This window comes from Podarcis gaigeae (genome assembly GCF_964106915.1).
Source record: "Podarcis gaigeae genome assembly, chromosome: 6".
NCBI classification, from domain to species: Eukaryota; Metazoa; Chordata; class Lepidosauria; order Squamata; family Lacertidae; genus Podarcis; species Podarcis gaigeae.
The window spans coordinates 25,302,183-25,312,493 of record NC_139682.1 but is presented as its reverse complement, the minus strand read 5'-3'; positions in this window follow the sequence as shown (position 1 = coordinate 25,312,493).

The following is a 10,311-nucleotide window of genomic DNA, read 5'->3' as shown; positions in this document are numbered from 1 at the left end:
AGGGGAGGGGGAAAAAAAAGGCTTAGCTGTGAGAGTTCTTGTTAACCGTTTCCTTTGTCTGCAAGGGCTGGGCAAGGTGGAGGCTTAATCATTCCTTGCACATCAAAACTAAAAGTGAGCAGGTACCTATGTTGAAAAGGAGCCCCATTACCTATCGGAGCTCTTAAGTGGTCAGAGTGGGCATGCAATGCAAGCGTATGGCTTGTGAATTTGGTGAGAGAGTAGCATTTCCCTTTTGCGATCGCACCCAGAGAGATGCTCGAGGCGTAAGAAAATTAACAACGTAGCTGATGATAGGAAGTGCACAACTTGGATGGAAACAGGTTTCTAGTTCTAATCTTACTAACTAATTTAGAGAAGACAAAGACATGCTTGTGCCTTCCCCCCCTCAGAGGATAGAGTCAAGGTGACCTCTCGTTTTGAGGTCCAAAAGAGAAGTGTGAGGAGGTTGTAAACAGGATGCAACCTAAGATGTATCAGTCTAAACTTCAAGGGGATAGGGAGGTCAGCAAAGAGGTCAAAGGCACAGTTTGGGAATCTGGAGGTCTCTTATTCTATTTGTTGTAAGCCCATGGAACCCCCTCTCAGCAAACTGAGTTGCACCCAAACTTCCAACTATTGTACAGTGGTACCTCTAGTTGCAGACTGATTCTGTTTTGAGGTGCCATTCGCATCCCGAAAAGTCCTCAACTAGAGCGCCTCTTCTGCGCATGCCTGGGTGGTGAACCCGGAAGTAAACACTTCCAGGTTTGCAGCATTCATAAGCTGAAAGTCCGTAACGAGCAGAACACAACAAGAGGTATGACTGTATGTGGATGATACCTGCACTAAAAGAAAGAATCTTGCAGCATCTTAAATATGATAACATTGGTTGCAGTAAATATTTTTGTAGGCTAGAGAGCTCTTGCTCCACTTGCTGTTGACCAGTGCTCTGCCCTACCTGTCCCAAGAGGCACCTGCTACCTCTGTTTCACATGCTGCATCATCTCCTGATTTCGGTGGTCCAGTTTCCAGCATCTCCCTTTCAAGCCCATTAACTGAAAGCAAGTCGGTCTTATCACTCACGTTTTTTGGGCTGGGCTGCCTTACAGCTGGCCTTTTACATAGTCATTATAAATAGAGGCAAGTGTCTCTGTGTGAGAGCTATTTCTCTCTCTTTATCACAGTTGAGATTGCCTGACTTGACAGACAGGAAGAGTGGAAACACAATCCGCAAGCTCAGGCTTAATCTTCTATTAATAGTGCAATTGTATCCTCTGCCAAAGCTGCTTGAGTGAATAGGATAGAATAGCACTGCATTTAAGTACCGGTGTACCATTTTGCTCTCGCACGGTTACACTGGACGCTGCATCCTGCCATTTGTGATGCAGAGAAAGGGCAGTGTAAGTGCAGCTGCAACACACCAGACATGAGCAGAGCGGAGAGGATTTATTTATTTATGCATTTATAACCCGCACCTTCAGAAAAATATGCATTCAGGTGGTATGCAACATATCAGAATAAAATCAGCAAAAAAACCAACCCCATAAACACACTTATTATAAACATCAACAAAACCAATATTGTTCAGTTAAAATGAGAAAAATTATATTGCAAAGGCCTGTCTGAACAATATCGCTTTCAAAATACACCTGAAAAAGGGGGAAATGGAAGGTTCCTTCCAAACTACTCCTGGCAGGGAGTTCCACGGGAGCCACGTCAAACTTCAGGGGCACCAGAAGTGCTCCCTGAGAAAGCATCAGCATCGTTAAGGTTGTTTGGGCCTGAGGAGTTTTGGGCTTTGGCCTAGTAGCAAAGCGGCAACCAATGCACCTCCCTCAGCAGCAGACTACCCTGTGTTTTTATGAAAAGAGTTTGTATATAGTAAGAGGCATGCTTGAATTTGTATATAGTAAGAGGCGTGCTCCTGATGTCAAATGTGGAGACTAAGAGATGATGACCTGGCCAATGTTGTGTTCAGGAGTCAGAACATGAGGGGATTATAAATAGGATGGCCTTAGTGGGACTGAACCTTTTTGAAGGGTGTTGGTGCTTTGTTCCGGGGGTGGGGAATGGTTGCAGAATGAGCAGCTTTAGAGCCTAAGGTAGAGATGGAAATAGTACAACAAGAATCAGATTATGAGCATGGAGTGGTCTCAAGGTTACGGTAAAGGTTACTGTGGGTGGGGAGAACTTTTGACCTGCCAGATGTTGCTGAACTACAAATCCCATCAGCCCCAGCAAGCATGACCAATGGCCAGGGACGATGGGAGTTGTAGCTGAGCAGCATTTAGAGGGGCAAAGGTTCTCCACACCTGGGCTACTGCTTGGTCCTGAAGTCTCAGTAGAGAAGAGTTACAGGAGAGAAAGAGGGGGAGAGTGTCCTGATATGAAGGAAAATTGTCCCCTCTGTGACATTTGGGTCCCAAGAGCCAACTGCCAAAATGAGGTGATTAAAAACTCTGATCTGCCTCACTTCAGATGGTGGGAAAGAGTAATTCTGACTGCTCCCAATTTTTTTAAAAAATTGCATGTAAAAGTAACATATAAGGCTACTATTTTTTCTGTTTCTCTGTATTGGTTTGCTACATGCAGGAAATTGCTCGAGCTTGTTTATGTGGGAGAGCATTAAAAATATGGTCTTCCTACCTGGAGTCTGAAATGGTTTAGTCCAGAATTCTACCTGCACCCCACACCATCGCAATAACAAAATCTACTGCTTCATTTTGTGTTAAGTGTACATTGATTCCTACTGATCTGTGTTGGGTTGAATACTGCCTGCATGTTTCCTATTATATCTCTAAAGACAAACAGGTATTTCGTTTTAAGATTCAAAAGATGCACAGTGGCGTTGCTGTCTTTTTGCTCACTCATATCATACAGAGCATTCGGATGAGATCATTTCCAAATAGTTGGCTTTCAATTCCTTGTCTTTTCTGCATACCCCTCCTGTTCCCCCCTTCCCAGATGTAAATTTTTGATTGATGATTGATTGATTGAGCTTACTTATATGCACCTTTTCCACAATGAGTTGTGCTCAAGGCAGCTTACAGCAAACACTCAAAACATCAAAACACAATAAACAAAATACAGAGCTCATCGATAATTTTTTTTAAAAAAATGATGAATCAACAATTTAACAAACACAGAATAAATTCAATGTTACAAATAACCCATCTCATCTAGGTTTACTGGTAAGTACATAAATATAAAGCAAAACAAGAGTTAAGTGACAACAAAGTTTATGGTACTAGTCTTCTGGTGTGTCTTAAATACAGTACAGAAGGGAGGGGGGGGTGTCTCTCACCAGGCTAGATGACATACAGCTGGCTCCCATATCCTTATTGCAGGGGAGGCTTATAAGCAGCAAAAGGCCCCCCCCTCCATTTTTTGCTCTACATTGTAAGCTGCTTAGTGAACCTTTATCATGAATTCATCTAAACATAACCTATATAAATACTTTTTAAAAAGTATTTAATTTTGTTACTATGGCCTGTATCTAACATAGCTCTAAGCTGGTGCAATGGAACCTTCACCATCTCCCCCGCCCCTGCAATGTCCCCTAAATCTATTCTGGGATTTTCCCCAAGCCCCTGGAGCAGATTTGGGGCAATGTGATGGGAGCCATGCCATTGCTGAAGCATATATCCTTGCAGTAGCAGAACAAGTGTGTTGGATACCACCCAATCTATTGAACAATTAACTTTTACATCTGACTGCTCTTTAGCTTCTTTGTGTCCCCCCCCCCCCCATGGACAGTAAGAGGGCATTCTTAACTCCAATCAACTCTTCCCTGCTGCAAATCTCTGAACTAGACAGACTTTGTAGTTGATCCAGAAGGGCTGTTCCTGTGCTGCCGCTGCTACCAACAATATTTATTTATTTAGCACTTAATGAAAAGCAGTAGTTTCCCTTGACTTACACTGAAGGGGCACATAGTCCCGGGCAACGTTTTGTGTTTTTGAGAGGCCAGACCCAAGTTGTCGGATAACGGATGATGTGCCACTGCTTGAGCGCCTCCAAGCACTGTTAGATCAGCACTCTGCCCGCCTGTTGGTATGGTAACGGCCCTTTATTTAGTGGGACACGCCATCCATATCGCTGTCTGGCTATTTGTACTTGTCTAATTATTATTACTCTTTGCATTTTCTTCCAGTGGATGAGTAATGGAGGAGGGTTAGAAGGAAGGGAAGGTGCGGAGGGAAGGGAGCAGTGATTTGTGGAATAGGTATCTTGTCTCTGAGAGGGGAACATTTATCTTGTTGAGCTTCAGCTACGAGCAGAAAGCTGCAGATAGGAATATGTTGTACACATACACACACACAGGCTGCTTGTGTGTACTGTACTTGCATGCATGCACCTTGCAACTTTATGGTTGACAACCTGTTGGGACTAAGGGATTACTTTTTTCTGATAGTACAGCCCATGTTCTGGTACAAGTCCTGTTCCTTTCAACTGGTCTTGTCCAAAACAACATCCCAGTTCAAGCTGCAGGTGTGGATCTAAAGAAGACTATGGCCAATTCAGTTGCAACATGTGTTTTTCAAACAGAAGCCCCCTCCATGTCACATGGAAAACATCTTTTGAAACTGAGGCTGTGATGTGGTGCATGATCCACTTTGTTTTGGGAAGTTGCTTGTTCACTATGCATTTGGATACCCAACCAAATTTTGCACTCCTGAATCAAGAGCAGCTTTTTGTCTATGCTCACTTACAATTAGACACCATTTGTCATGGGGCCAGGAGTCAGCTTCGTCTGCTGAACAACAACCTGAAAGGGGAGAAAGCAGAGTGATTCCACCAGCAGCTGATCAGTCTTCAAGGACACAGAGGAGAAGACGCTGATGCGAACCAGTTGGCTTTAGCCTTCCTAAGCAGAGATTCCAGAAGCAGTCAAATGCTTGTCATTCCTGGTCCTACCTTGCTGCTTTCTGTTTGTCCTGACCGTTGACCCCATGATCATCGGATTCCCTGATCCCTGGACCATCTGACCACACAGATTGCTGTTCTCTTGACTCTAAGACTGCACCTGATTTTGGATACTTACTCTGCCTCCAAGCAAGTATGCCTCAGAGACGCTTCTGGTTAGCTGACCTCCCCCTCCACTGAGCTCTTCTCATTGTTGCTCAGCAACGAGACTACGACACCATTTTGATTCAAGATGGCCAACTGAACCTTTTTATGCTGCACTGGTTTTAATAAACTTTTGTATGATGGTTCCTGAGATCAAGGAGTAAAAAGGTAATGGGACCCCTGACCATTAGGTCCAGTCGCGGACTACTCTGGGGTTGCGGCAACAGGAATGATATGATAGCCATCTTAAAACATCTTAAGAGCTGTCGCATGGAAGATGCAGCAAGTTTATTTTCTCCTGCTCTGGAGGGTAGGACTTGAAGCAATGGCTTCAAGTTACAAGAAAGGAGATTCTGACTAAACACGAGGAAGAACTTTCTGATGGTAAGAGCTATTTGAGAGTAGAACGGACTCCCAACAAAGGTGGTGGACTCTCCTTCATTGAAGATCTTTAAGCAGAGGTTGGTTGGTCATCTGCCATGGATACTTTAGCTATTATTGTTATTTTATTGCCCACCCTTCAGCAGCAAGTCCTAGCATGGACCACAATTGAAAATTCAGAATTATAAACAGTAAAACAGATTACAGTCAAAGGAATAGGGTGGGCCCTATCTCTCTATCTCTGCCCTTTTCCTGACTCAGATCAGTATTTAAGTGTGACAACAGCCTTGTGAGGTGGTCAGGCTCGGAGATAAGAACAATCTTCATCGCAGGGCCAGGGCCAAAACTGTAGTCACTGTCTCACAATGACTCTCCTCAGCCATATAGGTACAGTTTCAGCTTTCAATTGCTGTGGCTGTTTCCAAGTAGAAAAAAAAAAAGGTTTGACTGGCTGTATTAGTGGAATCCAGAGACTATGGGAGATCTGCTTGCCTCCATTGCTTGAGGCTTATTGCAGGACAATTAATGACTTGTCAACAAATATAATCCCCAACTACTTCTTCTTCTTCTTCTTCTTCTTCTTCTTCTTCTTCTTCTTCTTCTTCTTCTTCTTCCTGTTGTTTAGTCATTTAGTCGTGTCTGACTCTTCATGACCCCGTGGACCAGAGCACGCCAGGCACTCCTGTCTTCCACTGCCTCTCGCAGTTTGGTCAAACATTATTATTATTATTATTATTATTATTATTATTAAATTAAAATTGGTATACTGCTCTGCATCTGAAGATCACAGGGTGGTTCAAAACATAAAAATTCAAAACGAAAACACAGAATACATAATAAAACAAAAGCTATTTGCTTAATACTCCTGGTGTGTGTGTGTTGGTTATGTGTTGTTTATAAAACAGTACATTCAGACAGTTAAAAAACAACAATGCTGCTTTTTTATGCTGTTTAATGAATTAAACACATCATCTGCTTTGATTATTCCCAATAGGAAAACGGATAAAAATGCTTTGAAATGAATTAGCTAAGCCACACTTCTACAAGTGATGTGGTGAGAAAAGGCTCTCCTGCATAGTGAGCCGCTCCAGATGATTGACTCACTCCATGAAAGCAGCCATCATGGAGAAGGTGGAGAGAGAGAGAGAGAGAGAGAAAGAGAGATTGAGATTTAGGAATGACCAGCAGAAGCAGCTCTCCTGAACCAAGGTAGCCATTTCCATAGCCTTCCTGCTAAGTGTCCCATCCGCTATGTGCATGTTTGCTTTTGCTTTTTTAAAAAAGAAGTTCCAGTAAATATATTTAGAATGAAAATAATACAGATTAGTGGCCTTTGCAAAGCAGCTTTCGGCTAAAATAATTCTGTAGGCTGCATGTTTTGGCACCAAGCAGAGGATGCTTGCCAAGGAAGTGGGAATGGTTTCTGCTATTGCGAGTTGGCTTTGGTCAAGCTTGTAAGTTCATCTGTTCAGGATACAGGGGGAGGAATTGCACTGGCCCATCTCTTTCTGCACAAATGAAATGATGGATGATGCATGGCTACTTGACTCTTAGCCTGCTTTTATATGCCTGGAAAAACAGACTGCAGTATGTTTTGCATCTTATTGATTCTGGAGGGCCATTATTTCCTATTATGTAAGTGTGACAATTATTGAGTGAGAGGGAATTGGATGTGTGGAAAAAGGAAGGCTTGTGCTTATGTGTGTGTATTTTTGTCATGCCACAATTACACCAAACAGACCTAGAAGTCAGGGCCTGTCCAATACCAGAAACTGGTATTAGGAACATTACACAGCAGTCGTGGGTGCTGTATGAACTGGTGTAAAATAATGCCAAAAGACCGAGTTGTGATTTAGCACCTCTCTGGTTTGGGTTTGAATAGCACCAGCCAAGTTAATCTCAGAAGTTAAAGGTTTTGGCAATCCCACTTGTGGGATTTGACTATACATTGTGTTTTGACTATACTCGATTTTAGCTTTAGGCATGATCCCTGGAATCGTAACCCCTGCATAAGTTGTGGGCTTACTGTGGACTCAACCACATTACAGGGTGGTTATAAAACTGTTACAACACTGTGACACCAGATGGTGCTGTATAGCTGAAATCACATCTCAATTGTATTTTCAATTGTGAGCTTTACAACTTTTTTTTTGTAGTAGAGCGTATTCAAAGTGGGTTTTTTATAGTTGTGTAGATCTAGCCTGTATATGCAGAAACTGATTGCATGGGTTTAGACAGCCAGATAGCTTTCCAATCATTATCACCTATAGATGGTTCCATATCGGAGACCTTTGTGATCTTTAAACCAGCCATGGTACCTGGTGCGCTCTTAATTGGTTCAACGTATAGTTTAAATTCTAGAGCAGACCCTGTTCAGAGATATTGGTTGCTTGTAACAAATTTTCAAAATGTGGTGTGCATTCATATTTCACTGTGTGGATGCCAAGTACCTATTCTGCTATGATAAAGTTCTGCAAGGTCTGCTAGTAAAATGGGAATGGGAGAGATAATTTCCATGGAATTCTGTTTTAAGCCAGCAGTTCCAATTCTGCAAGATGTGTACTAATGAGGTGGCGGAAGAGCCTGTTTTAGTGTTTGGTGTGCTTTAGCAAACTCACAGTTTACAAAGCTTATCTTGACAATTATCTTGCTTAGGAGGAAACGGCACTGAAGATGAAATGGGGTAAGTCGCTGAATATCAGAAGAGGGAGCTAGGAGATCAGTTTGAACCGGGTGTTTCCCATTCAGAGCTGGTGAGTCTGCAGTGAAGTTGCCCCATTGCCCTAGTGGACCATGGTGGTAGATGAAGTATCCATAGATATATATTCCACTTCTGGGAATCCCAGCAGCAAAGATAGGTAGTGGGTAAAAGGTTGCAAATCTATATCCCTTGGCTGTACCACTTGCAGGCAGGTGCTCAAATTTTTAAATATTCCACCACAGGAAAAAAAATCTCTTCACATACAAAATAAAATCTCAAGGGGAAAGATTCCAACATAGCCCTCACACTGACATGCTAATTGTCTGTATGAATGTGTTCTTTATATTGGAAGAATATTCAATCACGTGAGCCTCAATGTTCAGTCTGAAGTGCTTGTTGGTTTCTGCTTCCTTCACTGAGCAGCGAAGTGCTTGTCACAAGACAATGTTTACATTCCACAGTCAAATGCTGTTGGGTTTTCTCACGGGAAAGGAGACTGGATGTGACGTATACTGGTTTCCTGTTTTTTCACTGTTCTTTGCAGTTCAGTGTGTTGTTCTCTCCGTGCTTTAGAGGAGAGAGAATGCTTTTCTCTGCTCCGGCAGAGGCAAGATGTTTTTCTGTAATCTACCAGCTTTGAAGTGTAAATAAAGCAATATAGAGTATGTGGCACGTACTCCTCATCCTTCCGCTGTGCACGGGACGCTGCTCATCAACCAATACCTGGTTATGGGCCCAGAAGTCGAATCGGAGTGCCGGCAAAGGATCGGAATGCAGAGGGACAGATCGGAACGGAATCTGCTCTGCGCGTCAAGATGGTTGATGAGGTATGTGCTACTGCTCCGGGCAGCCTGCCAGCTTCTAATTAATGGCTTTATGGCTGGACTTTGAACTTTTAAGGCCGTTTTGCCAGGCTCAAAGGAACAAGCTCCTATGCTGGGGAAATCGAAAGTAACTTTTAAAAGTGCTTTTGGTATAAAGCAGCTGCAGCAGTGACGCAGCATGGATTTAAGGCAGCAGAGAGAAAGCACTTTTGAACTTGCCTTTGGAATGAGGTTTTGCAGCAGCTGCAGATAAGCAGAGTGGCACAGGCTCACAGGCAGAGGCTGTTTTGGACTTGCTTTTGGAATGAAGCAGCTGTACACAGACACAGCTAGTATAAAGCAGCCTGATTTAAAGCAGCAGAGATGACGCAGAAGGCTAATGCCAAAGTCATGATGGCTAGCTGCAGAAGGCTGGATGAGGCAAGTGGGGAATTTGATGCCAATCAGCCAAATGCTCAACTCACAGTAGCCAGTGATACTGCCATGATTCAGAATGGAGCAGACCGCCAGGGTGCTAGCTGCATGGGCAAGGGGGAGACTCAACAGACGTCATCCCATAGTGCAGTGGAACCACCAGATGGTGCCAAAGCTTTGAAGGCAGTGAAATGCTACTCGTGTGGACGTCTAGGCCATATGAAGAGGGAATGCAGATATCCCAGGGCCAAGACAGAGCAGCGCAGCGAAAGCTCATCGCGTGGAAAAGGCCGAGGCAAAGGCAAAGGTCCGGTGTCCAGGACAACGCAGCACAAGGCAATGGTCTCACGCTTCACTCCAAAGGTTGCAGAGGTCCAGAAGACGTCTAGATCCTTCTTCGTTGTTGATTCGGCTGCAACGCATCACATGTGCAACGATAAGCGACTGTTCGTGTCTTTTACACCGCAGGAAGGTGCGATTCACCAGGCGGATGACCACACAATTCCCAGCAAAGGCTACGGAACTGTTGTTCTTCACAGTTTGGACTTATCGATACAGGATGTGCTTTATGTGCCAGATGCCAAGCATAATCTGCTCAGCGTTGGACAGCTGAATGAGCGGAAAATTGACGTTTCCTTTAAGAACAAAAGGTGCATCATCACAAAGAAAAATGATTATGTATTGCATGCTGAATATGTTGATCGTTTGTATGTTTGTATTTTGATGATGTTGTGCAGGATGACACTTGTTGCATTGCAGGTTCTAACAAAAGTTTGCATGCAGAATGTATTCATGATTTTCATCGAAAATTTGGTCATTTGCATTTTGAGGCAGTATCTAAAATGCCTGCCTTGGTTGAAGGTATGACTATTAAACCCTGCAGGTACCACATGAAGTGCAAGGCATGCGCAGCAAACAAGGTGAAAATGGCTGCGAAAG